This window comes from Hypomesus transpacificus, chromosome 21 (assembly GCF_021917145.1).
Source record: "Hypomesus transpacificus isolate Combined female chromosome 21, fHypTra1, whole genome shotgun sequence".
In the NCBI taxonomy this organism is placed as follows: domain Eukaryota; kingdom Metazoa; phylum Chordata; class Actinopteri; order Osmeriformes; family Osmeridae; genus Hypomesus; species Hypomesus transpacificus.
This window is the reverse complement of record NC_061080.1, coordinates 10,507,393-10,524,339: the sequence shown is the minus strand read 5'-3', so window position 1 is coordinate 10,524,339 and position 16,947 is coordinate 10,507,393. Positions and strand designations below refer to the sequence as shown.

General features: G+C 46.2%; 1 long non-coding RNA gene and 1 pseudogene across 1 annotated transcript; both read left to right on the top strand.

Annotated features, from left to right (window-relative positions):
• Window positions 1-536: 536 nt before the first annotated feature.
• Window positions 537-2,198, top strand: LOC124483432. The gene is made up of 2 exons (XR_006957828.1): window positions 537-609; window positions 2,115-2,198. It is a non-coding gene; the product is annotated as an uncharacterized LOC124483432 (long non-coding RNA).
• A 334-nt stretch (window positions 2,199-2,532) lies between these two features.
• On the top strand, window positions 2,533-14,052 carry LOC124483386 (annotated as a pseudogene).
• Window positions 14,053-16,947: the final 2,895 nt, after the last annotated feature.

Genomic DNA, 16,947 nt, shown 5'->3' with positions numbered 1-16,947 from the left:
GTGTGTGTGGAACGGTAAGCTCCTGACTGTTGTAGACGCCTTGTAGTGACACAGCGAATCTAACAACTTACACATCCAGTGTTACGATAATTAACCTGTGTGTGTGCAGGTGTGTGTGTTTATATCTGTGTGTGTGCAGGTGTGTGTGTTTATGTGTGTGTGTGTTTACATCTGTGTGTGTGTGGTTATACCTGTGTGTGGTTATATCTGTGTGTGTGCAGGTGTGTGTGTGTGTGTGGTTATATCTGTGTGTGTGTAGGTGTGTGTGTGTGGTTATACCTGTGTGTGCGCAGGTCTGTGTGTGTGTGGTTATATCTGTGTGTGTGTGTAGGTGTGTGGTTATATCTGAGTGTGTGTGTGTGTGTGTTTATACCTGTATGTGTGTGTGTGTTTGGCACTCTGTGTCTCTGTTCCTCTTATCCATCATCAGTAGGTACTCTCTTCCTTCATGTAACTAGATAATCAAGTTTTTCACAGGTGTGTGACTCCTTAGAGGAAAAAAGCATACACACAAATATGTAAGCATGTAGGTGTGGCTTTTTATCAGATGTATTTCCTTGTCCTCAGTAACAGTCAGACAGTTGGTGAGACAACCAGGACTCGACCGAGGTAAGGATCTTTATACACTAAAAATACATACTATATATCTTATATACTCTACTATTACATACTATATATCTCATATACTCTACTATTACATACATTTCACACACGTTATAGACATATACTTTACTATCAGAGACACAACATAATAATATATACACAACACACATTCCTTCATACTAGACAAGAAACAAATGTGTTTGTTTGTCATGGTGACGTGCTGATAAAAGTGATGTTAGTGAGGTGTTGGTGAAGAGCTGAAGTCCAGACAGCAGGCAGTCTCTCTGTCCTCTTTAGTCCAGACAGCAGGCAGTCTCTCTGTCCTCTTTAGTCCAGACAGCAGGCAGTCTCTCTGTCCTCTTTAGTCCAGACAGCAGGCAGTCTCTCTGTCCTCTTTAGTCCAGACAGCAGGCAGTCTCTCTGTCCTCTTTAGTCCAGACAGCAGGCAGTCTCTCTGTCCTCTTTAGTCCAGACAGCAGGCAGTCTCTCTGTCCTCTTTAGTGCCCTGCAGCCACCACTGTCTCAGCACAGAGCCTGTGTCTGCCTCCCTATTGGCTCAGAGGAAGATACCTTTAGAACAGAGCCTGTGTCTGCCTCCCTATTGGCTCAGAGGAAGATACCTTTAGAACAGAGCCTGGCTCTGCCTCCCTATTGGCTCAGAGGAAGATACCTTTAGAACAGAGCCTGTCTCTGCCTCCCTATTGGCTCAGAGGAAGATACCTTTAGAACAGAGCCTGTCTCTGCCTCCCTATTGGCTCAGAGGAAGATACCTTTAGAACAGAGCCTGTCTCTGCCTCCCTATTGGCTCAGAGGAAGATACCTTTAGAACAGAGCCCGTCTCTGCCTCCCTATTGGCTCAGAGGAAGATACTTTTAGACACGATCTGTAAACATCCCATGGTCTCATGGTTTGAAATGTTAACACTTCTAAGAATGTGTCTTTGAAACTCTACAGGTGAAAACATGAGACACAAGCCAGCTGGATGGGGGTGGTTTTACTGTTCCCTGACAGGTTCTGAAGAGAGAGAGAGAGAGAGAGAGAGAGAGAGAGAGAGAGAGAGAGAGAGAGAGAGAGAGAGAGAGAGAGGGGGGGGGGGGGGGGTATGAACAGAGACTGTGAGTGAAAAAGAAGGGAGAGAAAGAGGCCTTGTGTTTATTTGATGTGTCATATACCATAACATGTAGTTATTTGTGTTATTGTGTGTGTGTGACTCACCATCAGAGGCTGTTGTGTTAGAAGCCTGTTTGTCTGGGCTAGAAGTACTACAGTGATTCATTTGAAGGTGAATCCTCTGTGATTCATTTACATTTAGTCATTTAGCAGACGCTCTTATCCAGAGCGACTTACAGTAAGTACAGGGACATTCCCCCCGAGGCAAGTAGGGTGAAGTGCCTTGCCCAAGGACACAACGTCATTCCCTCACCGTTCAGCCACCTGACTCCTGATTCATGGTTACTGAAAACATCTTTTGGCTGGACAGGAGAACTCATCTGTGGTTTTATCTTCAACAGGTGTTCAACAAGTTCCTCCATCAGAGAGAAAGATAAAGAAATAAGGAAGAAATAGAATATAACAGATAGAGAGACAGAGGGGGAGAAAGAGAGAGGGAGTAAGTGAATAGATGATGGGTGTGTGCATTGAGAAGACCAGGTCATGGGAGGCAGTTGTTCCAAATGTAGATGGGGTGAGGAGGGGGATGCTAAAGAGAGGAGGAGGAGAGAAGAGATCATCCTCAACAAAGCTCTCAGTAGAAGTCTGTTACTGGATGAGAGTAGAGAGGTAGAGACAGGAGAGAAGGGGGAAGGGGGGATGAGAGTAGAGAGGTGGAGTTAGGAGAGAACGGGGAAGGGGTGGATGAGAGAAAAGAGGTGGAGACAGGAGAGAAGGGGGAAGGGAGGGATGAGAGAAGAGAGGTGGACACAGGAGGAAAGGGGGAAGGGGGGGAGAAAGATGAGGATGAGTCCAGAGAGAAAAGAGAAGAGGGGAAGGATGAGGGGAACAGAAAAGATACAAATGCCCAGAAAAAGAGAGAACGTGAGACAACCTTCAACCTTGCTCAGTCTGGGAGCAACATCTCAGCTCCTCACTTCAGCCACACAAACATCCTGGGCTCAGTTTACATCACCACGACAACGACAGCTCCTGCACAGGCTCAGAGGACGGGTATAACTTCAACCCCTCACCACCCCTCCTCCCCTCACCACCCCCTCCTCCCCTCACCACCCCTCCTTCCCTCACCACCCCTCCTCCCCTCACCACCCCTCCTCCCCTCACCTCCCCTCCTCCTCTCACCACCCCTCCTCCCCTCACCACCCCTCACCTCCCCTCCTCCTCTCACCACCCCTCACCTCCCCTCCTCCTCTCACCACCCCTCCCCTCACCACCCCTCCTCCCCTCACCTCCCCTCTCCACCCCTCCTCCCCTCACCTCCCCTCCTCCCCTCATCACCCCTCCTCCCCTCACCACCCCTCCTCCCCTCACCACCCCTCACCTCCCCTCACCTCCCCTCTCCACCCCTCCTCCCCTCACCACCCCTCCCCTCACCACTCCTCCTCCCCTCACCACCCCTCACCTCCCCTCACCTCCCCTCTCCCACCCCTCCTCCCCTCACCACCCCTCACCTCACCTCCCCTCTCCACCCCTCCTCCCCTCACCACTCCTCCTCCCCTCACCACCCCTCCTCCCCTCTCCATCCTTCTCCATCTCTCCATCCTTCCATGTTTATCCCTCCATAACATGTGGCAAAGATTTTTTCAAACTAACATAGGTTCTGTTTGTGTGCTAGCATCCTCAGGCTAGGCCTTCAATCACATTTTAAGTTATACATTGTGTGTGATGTCATTGTCATGAGGCTCATCTCTCCTCTCCTACTTTCAGAAGATGCTTCCCCACACTGCAGCGCCTCCATTGAAAGGTAAGATGGCTGACGCACCAGATCAGGAAATGATGTCATAGAAGAAGAATGGTGTTTGAAGTTGTAAACAAACAGCACCACTCGTCTGTAATGTATATTATGGACATCATTAATGTGTTCAAAAGTAATTACTATCCAGTTTTAGTCAGCAAAGTTTTGTAACAGTACACAATCTCTCACAGGTGAGGAAACTGATGTAATTCTGTATATGATTTATATATTTATTGCTATATGTTACTAATCCTATGAGTGCAGTCGAAGTGTTGACAGTAAATGTCTCTTATTCTCTTTGTCCCTCTTGACACCTTCTTCCTCATCTCTTCCTTGTTTACTGTATTTACATGTTTTACTCTATTCCCCTTCTCCCCCTCTCCTCCACCTCTCCTTCCTCCTCCTCCATCTCTCCCCTTCTCCCCCTCTCTTCCACCTCTCCTTCCTCCTTCTCTATCTCTCTTCCTCTCTCTCATTCCACAGTGAGTAGAATTTCTCCTGTGTGCAGAAGTCCAGACCAGATCCTGCACGTATTACAGGAAGCACAATAATGTACATTTTAATATAAACAAATGCATGAATAAACACTGTATATAACATATTGTTTTGGTAATAAATTCTCCTAACAGTCATACTCAGAGGTAAAAAGAAACTTCAAGACCGTTTCAAGACGAAGTTCAGACACATCTTTGAAGGAACCACCGAAGATGAGACAACTTTCCTCAACAGCATCTTCATTCCACTCTACATGACAACAGGGGAGAGTGAAGGGGTCAATAAAGAACATGAGATCATGCAGATTGAATATCCATCCACAGGTAAAACATCATCAGAATTGGCCAGTGACATCTTCAATCCACGAGATAAACAACAGAGAAAGATCTTGACTGTGCTGACGAAAGGCATCGCTGGCATTGGAAAAACCTTCTCAGTGCACAAGTTCATCCTAGACTGGGCAGAAGGGAAATCCAATAATGATATAGATTTCATCTTTGTGCTTCCATTCCGAGAGCTGAATTTGATCAAGCGTGACTTCAGTCTTCAAGGTCTTCTGAAGTCATTTCATCCAGAGCTTAAAGACATAGAAGATGTGGAGAAATTCAACAACCACAAAGTTCTGTTCATCTTCGATGGGATGGATGAAAGCAGATGTCCTCTGGATTTCCAGAACAATTAGAGAGTGTCTGATGTCATGAAGGAGTGTCCAGTTGATGTTCTGCTGACCAACATCAAGAAGAAGAATCTGCTTCCCTCTGCTCTCCTCTGGATAACCTCCCGACCTGCAGCAGCCAGTCAGATCCCCCGCAGAACTGTCAACATCAACCTGATGACAGAAGTTCGAGGGTTCAAAGAAGAACAGAGGCTTGAATATTTCAGGAAGAGATTTTCTCATGATGAGGACCTGGCCAACAGAATTATCGAACACATCAGGACGACAAGGAGCCTTTACATCATGTGTTACATTCCTATCATGTGTTGGATTATCGCCAAGGTCCTAGAACACATGTTGAAAGAAAACAACAGTGGAAATATCCCCCAAAGTCTGACTGAAATGCACATTCACTTCCTGATCACTCAAACGAAGCATGGATTCGAAAAGTATCAGGATGTAACCAACATGGATGACGAGAAGGTTTTAGAATTAAGAAAAGACTTGATGCTGAAACTAGGACAGGTAGCAGTCGAACAGATGGTGAAGGGGAGTGTAGTGTTCTATGAGGAAGACCTGAAAAAATGTGGGATTGATGTCGATGAAGCTACAGTGAAATGTGGACTGTGCACAGAAATCCTGAAGGTAAAACGTAGGCTTTGTAAGAAGAAGATGTACTGCTTTGTGCACCTGAGCTTTCAGGAGTTCCTCGCTGCTCTCTATGTGTTCTATTGCTGTGCCACCAAAAAACATCAGTGCGCTGGAGTCCTTCCTGGAGAACGTGTCTGCAGAGCTGCCCCTGCATGAGTTGCTGAAGAGAGTCGTGGATAAAGCTCTATTCTATTCTCAGAGTAAGAATGGACACCTGGACCTGTTCCTCCGCTTCCTTTTTGGCATCTCACTGGAGTCCAACCAGACTCTCTTACAAGGCCTTCTGCCCCAAACAGAGAACAGCTAAGAGACTGATGAGGAGATGAGGAAATACCTCAGGAAGCCAGACGTAGAGAATATCTCACCAGAGAGGCACGTCAACCTCTTCCTCTGCTTGACTGAGATGAAAGACAGTTCAGTACATGAGGACATTCACCAGTTCCTCATGTCACTAGATCGTGATGAACGTGCTCTCTCAGAGGATCACTGCTCAGCGCTGGCTAATGCACTTCTGATGTCACAAGGCGAGCTGGATGAGATGGACCTGAAGAAATACAACATAGATGTGATGGGGCGGAAGAGACTGGTTCCAGCAGTGAGGAGATGCAGAAAAGCTGTGTAGGTACTCATCTCAAAGTTGCATGCAGTGCAGCACATGTTATGATCTGAATCATATTTAATTCAATGTTTATTTTTGTTTGGAGTTTTACACTGCTAATGAAATTTAACTCGGCATAATCACTATGAACTTTATAAACACATTTTCTATGTTTAAAAAAAAAATGTTTTGAATGCGAACTACACAAATAGAAATGTAGAGAACCAGAAGTGTTTTTTTACAAACTTTTAATACGAGTTTCATTGCGTTGTGGGGGGGGGGGGGGGGGAGGGGCAATTTTGGGGGCATTCAGTCCAGTGCTTCTGTGGCTTTCAGTGGTTGTTTAATGTCTTTAATGTGTCTTATCCATATATTAAAGCAACAATGATAACAAATACAAAATTCTAAATAATAAATTGTTTATGGTCACATATTAACATAAGAAATATAAGACACTGTTCAGTCCTCCTCATATATTCAACAAAGACGGTGCTCACATTGTTGCCAAATTGGAAATGGTATCATACCAAAGGCTCAAAATCATCGTATTTGGAGGATAATTTTCGTGCATCTGGCAACACTGAAAAGGCTGTTGAACAATGACAGTTCTCTCTACGGTCAGAGCTTGGGCAAGAAGGTGGAACGTAAGGGAGATACACTTCCCAAACATATTAGGCCGGGCGTAATAATTAGTTTGTGAAAGACCCAGAGAAACACAAATATCCGACGAGATAAAATCCCGGACGATTTTTGAATCCCTGCCGGACGCAGAGGACATGTCCGGGTAAAAGAGGACGTCTGACTCTGGTCACCCTAATTATTGTAATGATTCGCATTGTATCTGGCACATCGTCTGTGGTGAAGTTGAGGGACATTTCAGAGCAGACATATTCCCCAATAATTGTGGTGAATATTAGAGCTATTGAGAAGGAGCCGAGGACATCATTTACTCTGTTCGCGATTATCTCTGGATTATAATTATATAATGTATGGCTGCTACCGTTTTGTTCAGATCGGTTGTCAGGCTAGCTATGGAATGACATTCTTCTGAGCAGCAGTTAGCTCCGCGGGCAGCGGAAACGGAGCTTCTCGTGCTCTTGCTAACAGCCGCTACAGCTGCTAACGGACAACTCTGACCATGATGGATGTAGTAGCTCAGTTTTCCATTCAATGTGAATATAGCCTTGCTGTAGAATAATACATACGTGTTTAAAGGTAAACTATGTGGTCTGTTTATCTAGTAAGTTCAACATTAAGTCAAACATTAATATTACAATCATGGACTTTCATTTGATGTTTGTGGAGTTGTGGGATCCCTGGATGTGATGTGAATCCTGGCTGCCAAGAGACCTCCAGTCAATAGTCTTAACCACTTCACCACACTGCAGCTCATGAATGTTCTGTTTCTACAGACTGACTGACATGATGTTCAGCCATGAGGAATTTGCGTCACTGGCTTCCTCACTAAAGTCACCAAACTGTCCTCTGAGAGAGCTGCACCTGAAGATGGTTAACCTGTATCTTACTGACTTTGAAAAAGGTAGTGGTGACCTGGGTGATGTCCTTGCTGCCCTGAGAGATCCACACTGTGAACTGGAGACACTGAGGTCAGTACTTAGAGCAGGGGTCGGCCAATTGTGGCCCGCCAGCGATTTTATTTCGCCCGTCAAAATGTTTCAGAAAATATATATTTTTTATCGTTTTTTCCCCCATGTCGACTTTTACCTTGGGACCGGAAACTGGGTATGGTGTTGTTGACTTTTCTGAAGTATTTTTTCGCAATGTCATCGCTACCATATGATCGCTACACCTCACGGCTGATAGATCGCCTGAGGAGAAAGCCATAGTTAAGGCTAGTTATCATGGGCGGCGCTAGGGAGGGGCTAGCAGGTGCTTTCAGGTAAACATTTGGGTTGTCATTTCCGGAAAATATAAGAATATGAGTCAACGTAATAATTATATTAGGTTAGGCTACATAATGCTTAAAAAACTGTTTTGCACTGAAATTAATGCAAAACATTTTCGTGTTTAATATGAAGTTCCGATTTCACCTCACATCAAAACCTTGACTAGGTCCTATAATCCTATTCTCACTGGATGAGACCGTTTTTATGTGCACCAACGATGACGACCCACCATGTTGGGATGACAGTGACGACCATGTTGATAGAGAGAGTTCGTTAAAATAATGAAATTATTCAAACAGACCACCAATGGGCTCATTCACATGGTTTATTATCATTAGTTATTTGTAGTAGACCTACCCATTCGCCATGTAGGCCTAGTTGTTGCGAGTGCACGTATCGCAAGGGCACCTATCGCAGCGTCGAAATAGGCAGTGACCCAGACTCTGGCCCGCCATCTAGTGGCGAGGAAAAATACTGGCCCGCAGCCCAAGTTACTTGCCAACCCTGCTGTAGAGGAGTATTCACATGATGACAACACAAACATGAAGACATTGTTGGACAGTTGGTTAGTTTAACATGGTCACCCTGAGAGCCAGTTATGAAGCAGTATACTTTAGTTCAGTTGTTCTACAGACCACTCAGATACAGATACAGTATAGGACACAGAAGGTAGGAGAGATGGGGAGGTTGTTTGAATTGATATAAGTCTACCACTCATGGTTACTAATAGCTGGGTTACCATAGTAACCATTCAAAAAGCAATATTCACCTGAGCAGAGTAAATCAGAGTACCTCTAAAAACACTTTACATGTAGTACATCACTGGCTGTATGGACATTTGATCAAAGTAGTGTAAACACTACAAAATGATCTTTAAAGACAGCAGGAATATTATCTTTATGTATCAGGAGAAACAAAGATGTATGACAGAGGTGTGATGTGAATCCTGGCTGCCAAGAGACCTCCTGTCAGCAGTCTTAACCACTTCACAACACTGCAGCTCATCAATGTTCTGTTTCTACAGACTGACTAACATGGAGTTCAAACGTAAGGACTGTGAATCGCTGGTCTCCTCCCTCCAGTCACCAGACTGTCGTCTGAGAGAGCTGCACCTGGAGAAGATATGTGGTAGTGGTGACCTGAGGGTTGTCTTTGCTGCCCTGAGAGATCCACAGTCTAAACTGGAGACACTGAGGTCAGTACCTGTAGAGGAGTCTTCACATGATGACAACACAAACATGAACACATTGTTGGACAGTTGGTTAGTAGGGATGGGCGTGATCTGTGTGTTTTGCCGTTGTGAACTGAGCTATCATCGCAGCATGTCGTCCAGTCTGAAATACCACTTGATGGCCAAAATGTGCAATTAATTGCGATAAATCACAAGTTAACTATGACATTAATGCGATTAATCGCAATAAAATATTTTAATCATTTGACAGCACTTTCGAATACTTTTTTCGAATACTTATAAGCCTAGTTTAATTTAAAAAAACTTTTTTTTAATGAAAAACCGTTGCGTTGTGAATTCTAATAGTTGTGATGTTAGAAATGATGAAAACAATCAAAAAAGGTAGACAGGTATCTCCTGATCTTCCGGATGTTGTAGAGGGTGAATCTACACAACCGGGAGACTGCAGCAATGTGGGCCGTGAGGAAGAGCTCGTCATCCATGGTGACCCCGAGGTTCCTGGCAGAGGATGAAGGGGTCACCGTCGCAGATCGCAGGATGATTGAGAGATCATGGGAGATGGAGGGTTTAGCCGGGATGATGAGAAGTTCTATTTTGGCGAGGTTCAGCTGGAGGTGGTGCTCGGTCATCCATTTTTTCTGAAAAATGCGTACGGCTGATGCAGTTGTGGCTTTTTTATTTTTTATTTCACCAGTAGCCATGTAGAGCTACCGTAATCGGCTATGTATGTTTGCATTGTGTGGTGGCGCACCGTATCCTATAGGATTCCGGTTCCAAGTTAATATCCAAGTTAATATGCAACAGGCCATTTTCCATGTGTGTCTTTAGTTTTTATCGAGGATAGCCTACCAATGTTTTAATTTCGTCCAATGAATTTTTTTAAAAACTTTTTATTTCACATAATAGGCTAAGCGTTATTCCGCCAATTTAAAAGCCTACGTCTAAAGCCGCAGCGTTTTTTCAAGTTCATTGTCTTTTTGTCATGTTAATAAATTTATCGTTCATTTGTTTTCTTTATTTAACCCTTAGTCAACAGTCTTAACCACTTCACCACACTGCAGCTCATAAATGTTCTGTTTCTACAGACTGACTGGCTTGTTCAGACATGAGGACTGTGTATCACTGGCCTCCTCCCTCCAGTCACCAGACAGTTCTCTGAGAGAGCTGCACCTGGACGGGATTAGAGTGTCTGATGGTGATCATCATGATACTGATGATGATGAAAATGAAGATAAGATAAGACATGAAATAATCCTTTCTTTGTCCTGCAGTGAGGAGGAAGTGAACTATGGTCCGCTGAATCAGGGACGGACTGGGGGGAAAATCCCATCCCAACCCCGTCGGCCCACCGGGGATTCTCCCGGTATCCCCGATGGCCAGTCCGGCCCTGCACTGAATATGATCTGTGCTCTCGCGTCTCAACTGGAGCCACTGAGGTCAGTACCTGTAGAGGAGGTCCAGATGGAAGATGGAGCCACTGATTCTGAGGAGTCTTTACATTAATATAACCCAGTACACATTGATGGACATAGACTGTCACTGGCAGAGGATGTTATAATGAGCATGATCATGTTATGGTAACACTGTCATTGAAAATACTTTCGACTATAGATGCATTTGAACTTTTATGCAATGTATAATCGAATTATCACTCCTGTCTACTAGTAAATCTTCATGTTGTCATGTGTTTCCTCATGTCTGATTTAGGTTGAACAGGTGGGACTTGGAGGGCTATGGAAGAAAGTTCTTTTTAGCTCTCAGCTCAGGCTGTCACCAGAGCGCGTTGGACCTGAAGCTGCTCTCTGATGGACTGAAGAGTCCACACTGTAGACTGGAGATCCTGAGGTCAGTGATCAGACACACATGGAATCAGACAGGGATACATAGAACATGTTGAGGGACCTGAAGCTGCTCTCTGATGGACTGAAGAGTCCACACTGTAGACTGGAGATCCTGAGGTCAGTGATCAGACACACATGGAATCAGACAGGGATACATAGAACATGTTGAAGAAGTAAATGTATGTCAGTCAACAATGTACCCAGTGATGTCAACAACACCCACCAGCAGGGGGCAGCAGTGTTGTAATGTCCTGATGACTTCTCTCTGCAGGCTGTCATTATGTGGAGTCACAGAGGAAGGCTGTGCTTCTCTGGCTACAGCTCTCAGCTCAAACTACCGTCTGAGAGAGTTGGACCTGAGTCACAACAACCTGCAGGATTCAGGAGTGAAGCTGCTCTCTGATGGACTTAAGAGTCCACACTGTAGACTGGAGATCCTGAGGTCAGTGATCAGACACACATGGAACCAGACAGGGACACATAGAACATGTTGAAGAAGTAAATGTATGTCAGTCAACAATGTACCCAGTGATGTCAACAACACCCACCAGCAGAGGGCAGCAGTGTTGTAACGTCCTGATGACTTCTTTCTGCAGGCTGTCGTTCTGTGGAGTCACAGAGGAAGGCTGTGCTTCTCTGGCTTCAGCTCTCAGCTCAAACTGCCATCTGAGAAAGTTGGACCTGAGCTACAATCACCCAGGAGACACAGTTCTCTCTGGTCCACTCTGTAAACTGGAGAAACTCAAGTTAGTGTTGGTCACTGATATATTCCTCTTCATTTGCCATGTTTAATGCTGAGTAGTTGTTGATTGTTATAGAATTATGTTTTGTTAATGTTCTGGTCGCCTGGTTACAGAAGCTGTTTGTGTTTTGATGTTCTTTGTGTTTCTCATGTTGGTGTGAGGACCATAGACATATACGTGGTGAGAACAGTCAGGTCCTGATATGTAGTTTGTACTGTCACTCAGCACACACAGCCAAGTCCCTTTACTTTGGTAATGATCTCTCTTCCTGATAGGGATGGGTATCGAGAACCGGTTTTTGTTTAGAACCGGTTCCCAGTTAATCAATTCCTTGGAATCGTCAGCCAAATTCTTTAACGATTCTGCTAACGGTCCTCTGTGCCGTTGCGCATGCGCCAAGTTTTATAGTTCATTCAGACTGCAGAAGGTTCAGGCAGAAGTGTTCTAAAGTTTGGTTGTATTTCACACGACAAAATGACAACAACGCTACTTGTAATGCGTGTTAAAAATGTTGTCCGAGGGAGGAAATACAACAAATATGAAGAAGCATTTGAACCAGGGCTGCCAACTTTTCCCAAAACCTTGGCGTGAGATTTGGTAGCACCCCCCCCACACACACACACATTTTAATTGTTTAACAGAATGGCCGATGTTTGACACTGTCATATTATATGATTTGACCTTGGCTGAAAATGGAAGATTCTATAGCTAAGCTAACGTAGCTAATAGAAGTGTAGAAGAAGAGCAACGGAAAAATGTAAATGTGTATGTATACATACTGTATATGGTGTGCAGCATTATAGAAAATTATATAAAAGAAAATGTATTTATATAAAGCCGTTTGTGCTCTCCACCCCCCCCCCCCCCCCCCCCCCCCCTTGCCCAATAAGAATCGATAAGAGAATCGATAAGGAATCAAATTGATAAGCAGGAATTGATAAGGAATCTGAATAGTTACAATCTTATCAATACCCATCCCTACTTCCTGACCACTTTCATACACCGGCTATGTGTGTGTGTGTGTGTGTGAGTGTGTGTGTGTGCGTGTGTAATATGTGTGTCACTGTCTGTTCCTCTCTTTCTCCCACAGTGTGGACCATAATGAAGAGATCTGGGTGAAACCACAGCTGCTTAAGAAGTGTAAGTATTGTTTTGTACCTCAGTACATCAAACATTGACACTTGATGTTGATATATAGTGTTTGTGTGTGGTGGGGTTAGAGATACACACATACAGTACATACTGACACATGTATCCACTGACACACAGACAAACACACACTCTCTTACATGCACAGAGGCAGTTAACTATAACTTGCGTCACAGTGTTGCTTGTCAGTAATGCTTCCACTCTTACTGGGTTCAATCCCAGAATCCTCAGACTGAAAATCAGACATGATCATCTGACAGAAACAACCTCTCACTCACTGACCAGATGGAAATGTAAACATCCAGACACACAGTTCTGATCCAGCCTCTCTCCTCTGTTCTGTAGATGCCTCTGATCTTACACTGGACCCAAACACAGCTCACAGAAAACTCTCTCTGTCTGAGGACAACAGGAGTGTGGAGTTGGTGATGAAGGACCAGCCGTATCCTGATCACCCAGAGAGGTTTGATGAAGTGCAGCAGGTGCTGTGTACAGAGGGTCTGATTGGACGCCATTACTGGGAGGTGGAGGTGGAGGGGCAGGTTCTGTTCGGAGTGACGTATAGAAGCATCAGGAGGAGAGGGAGGGGTGATGCCTGTAGACTTGGAGACAATGACATATTCTGGTGTCTGGGCTGGTCTAAGGATTATATCTCTGCTCATCACAATCGTGAAGAGACTTCAATACATGTCAGATCTCAGCGTAGCAGAGTAGGAGTTTACCTGGACTGGCCAGCTGGTGTTCTGTCCTTCTACAGCATCTCCTCTGACACAATAACCCGCCTGTATACGTTCATCACCACCTTCTCTAAACCCCTCTACCCAGCGTTTAGGTTTGTTTACTCATCCTCAGTGTCCCTGTGCCAGGTAGAGTAGTTCCTCCTGGAGGAACACAACATGGGTCTCCATGGAAACAACCCCGCTCGTGGTTCACACACACTCATACATAAGAACATCTTACACACACTCACACACATAATTCACGCATACCAGAACTTTTTGCCTAATTACAAGATGACATATTTTTCTATAGGTATTCATTAACTATATACACAGTGGTGCATTCTATCAGCATTGTTATAGTAATATATTGATTCAGACTTTATTCTGGGTTATATTCCAAACAGGGTCAGTGGCTTCACCTATTCTGATGCATCAATGTACATTCTACTGTGTTACCTGTGTTTTTATAATACTAATTATAATGTTTTGTTGATACACTAGTGTATATACACTATATACACTTGTTCTGTGATTGTACATTTCGAGTTACCATGAACACTTCTTGAGGATTAATAAAGTAAACTGAACATACACAATGGCCCCTATGGTTGTTGGTAGTTATGGTTACTTCAACATAACCTATGGTTGTTGGTAGTCATGGTTATTTCAACATAACCTGTGGTTGTTGGTGGTTGTGGTTACTTCTACATAAACTACAAGTTGTGTGTGTCTTGGTTACCACCTGTCTAACACAGGATCCCCTGCAGTGTCCCCTGTGTGTCCCCTGTGTGTCCCCTGTGTGTGTCTTGGTTACCACCTGTCTAACACAGGATCCCCTGCAGTGTCTACTGTGTGTCCCCTGTGTGTCCCCTGTGTGTGTCTTGGTTACCACCTGTCTAACACAGGATCCCCTGCAGTGTCCCCTGTGTGTGTCTTGGTTACCACCTGTCTAACACAGGATCCCCTGCAGTGTCCCCTGTGTGTGTCTTGGTTACCACCTGTCTAACACAGGATCCCCTGCAGTGTCCCCTGTGTGTGTCTTGGTTACCACCTGTCTAACACAGGATCCCCTGCAGTGTCCCCTGTGTGTGTCTTGGTTACCACCTGTCTAACACAGGATCCCCTGCAGTGTCCCCTGTGTGTGTCTTGGTTACCACCTGTCTAACACAGGATCCCCTGCAGTGTCCCCTGTGTGTGTCTTGGTTACCACCTGTCTAACACAGGATCCCCTGCAGTGTCCCCTGTGTGTGTCTTGGTTACCACCTGTCTAACACAGGATCCCCTGCAGTGTCCCCTGTGTGTGTCTTGGTTACCACCTGTCTAACACAGGATCCCCTGCAGTGTCCCCTGTGTGTGTCTTGGTTACCACCTGTCTAACACAGGATCCCCTGCAGTGTCCCCTGTGTGTCCCCTGTGTGTCCCCTGTGTGTGTCTTGGTTACCACCTGTCTAACACAGGATCCCCTGCAGTGTCCCCTGTGTGTCCCCTGTGTGTCCCCTGTGTGTGTCTTGGTTACCACCTGTCTAACACAGGATCCCCTGCAGTGTCCCCTGTGTGTCCCCTGTGTGTCCCGTGTGTCCCCTGTGTGTCCCCTGTGTGTGTCTTGGTTACCACCTGTCTAACACAGGATCCCCTGCAGTGTCCCCTGTGTGTCCCCTGTGTGTCCCCTGTGTGTCCCCTGTGTGTCCCCTGTGTGTGTCTTGGTTACCACCTGTCTAACACAGGATCCCCTGCAGTGTCCCCTGTGTGTCCCCTGTGTGTCCCCTGTGTGTGTCTTGGTTACCACCTGTCTAACACAGGATCCCCTGTGTGTCCCCTGTGTGTCCCCTGTGTGTCCCCTGTGTGTCCCCTGTGTGTGTCTTGGTTACCACCTGTCTAACACAGGATCCCCTGCAGTGTCCCCTGTGTGTCCCCTGTGTGTCCCCTGTGTGTGTCTTGGTTACCACCTGTCTAACACAGGATCCCCTGTGTGTCCCCTGTGTGTCCCCTGTGTGTCCCCTGTGTGTCCCCTGTGTGTCCCCTGTGTGTGTCTTGGTTACCACCTGTCTAACACAGGATCCCCTGCAGTGTCCCCTGTGTGTCCCCTGTGTGTCCCCTGTGTGTGTCTTGGTTACCACCTGTCTAACACAGGATCCCCTGTGTGTCCCCTGTGTGTCCCCTGTGTGTCCCCTGTGTGTGTCTTGGTTACCACCTGTCTAACACAGGATCCCCTGCAGTGTCCCCTGTGTGTCCCCTGTGTGTCCCCTGTGTGTGTCTTGGTTACCACCTGTCTAACACAGGATCCCCTGTGTGTCCCCTGTGTGTCCCCTGTGTGTCCCCTGTGTGTCCCCTGTGTGTCCCCTGTGTGTGTCTTGGTTACCACCTGTCTAACACAGGATCCCCTGCAGTGTCCCCTGTGTGTCCCCTGTGTGTCCCCTGTGTGTGTCTTGGTTACCACCTGTCTAACACAGGATCCCCTGCAGTGTCCCCTGTGTGTCCCCTGTGTGTCCCCTGTGTGTCCCCTGTGTGTCCCCTGTGTGTGTCTTGGTTACCACCTGTCTAACACAGGATCCCCTGCAGTGTCCCCTGTGTGTCCCCTGTGTGTCCCCTGTGTGTGTCTTGGTTACCACCTGTCTAACACAGGATCCCCTGTGTGTCCCCTGTGTGTCCCCTGTGTGTCCCCTGTGTGTCCCCTGTGTGTCCCCTGTGTGTGTCTTGGTTACCACCTGTCTAACACAGGATCCCCTGCAGTGTCCCCTGTGTGTCCCCTGTGTGTCCCCTGTGTGTGTCTTGGTTACCACCTGTCTAACACAGGATCCCCTGTGTGTCCCCTGTGTGTCCCCTGTGTGTGTCTTGGTTACCACCTGTCTAACACAGGATCCCCTGCAGTGTCCCCTGTGTGTCCCCTGTGTGTCCCCTGTGTGTGTCTTGGTTACCACCTGTCTAACACAGGATCCCCTGCAGTGTCCCCTGTGTGTCCCCTGTGTGTCCCCTGTGTGTGTCTTGGTTACCACCTGTCTAACACAGGATCCCCTGCAGTGTCCCCTGTGTGTCCCCTGTGTGTCCCCTGTGTGTCCCCTGTGTGTCCCCTGTGTGTGTCTTGGTTACCACCTGTCTAACACAGGATCCCCTGCAGTGGCCCTTACTGAGTCAATAGGGGAGGAAAGAAAAACAGAACAAAGGCTGAAAATGAGAGTTGGAGTATAAGCTTATTGTAGGGTGTGATTGTGGGAGAGTTGGAGTATAAGCTTATTGTAGGGTGTGATTGTGGGAGAGTTGGAGTATAAGCTTATTGTAGGGTGTGATTGTGGAAGAGTTGAGGTAACTGTGGTTTAGTGTGTGTGCGTGTGTTTAGTCACATGACTAGTACACATGTCTTGTTGCAGCAGTAAATCCTAAAGTTCCAGCTGAAGTTGTCCCACTGCATCAGCATCACACACTGCAGAATGACATCACACACTGCAGAATGACATCAGAGGAACAGAGAATGTGTGGGGGGATGATGTC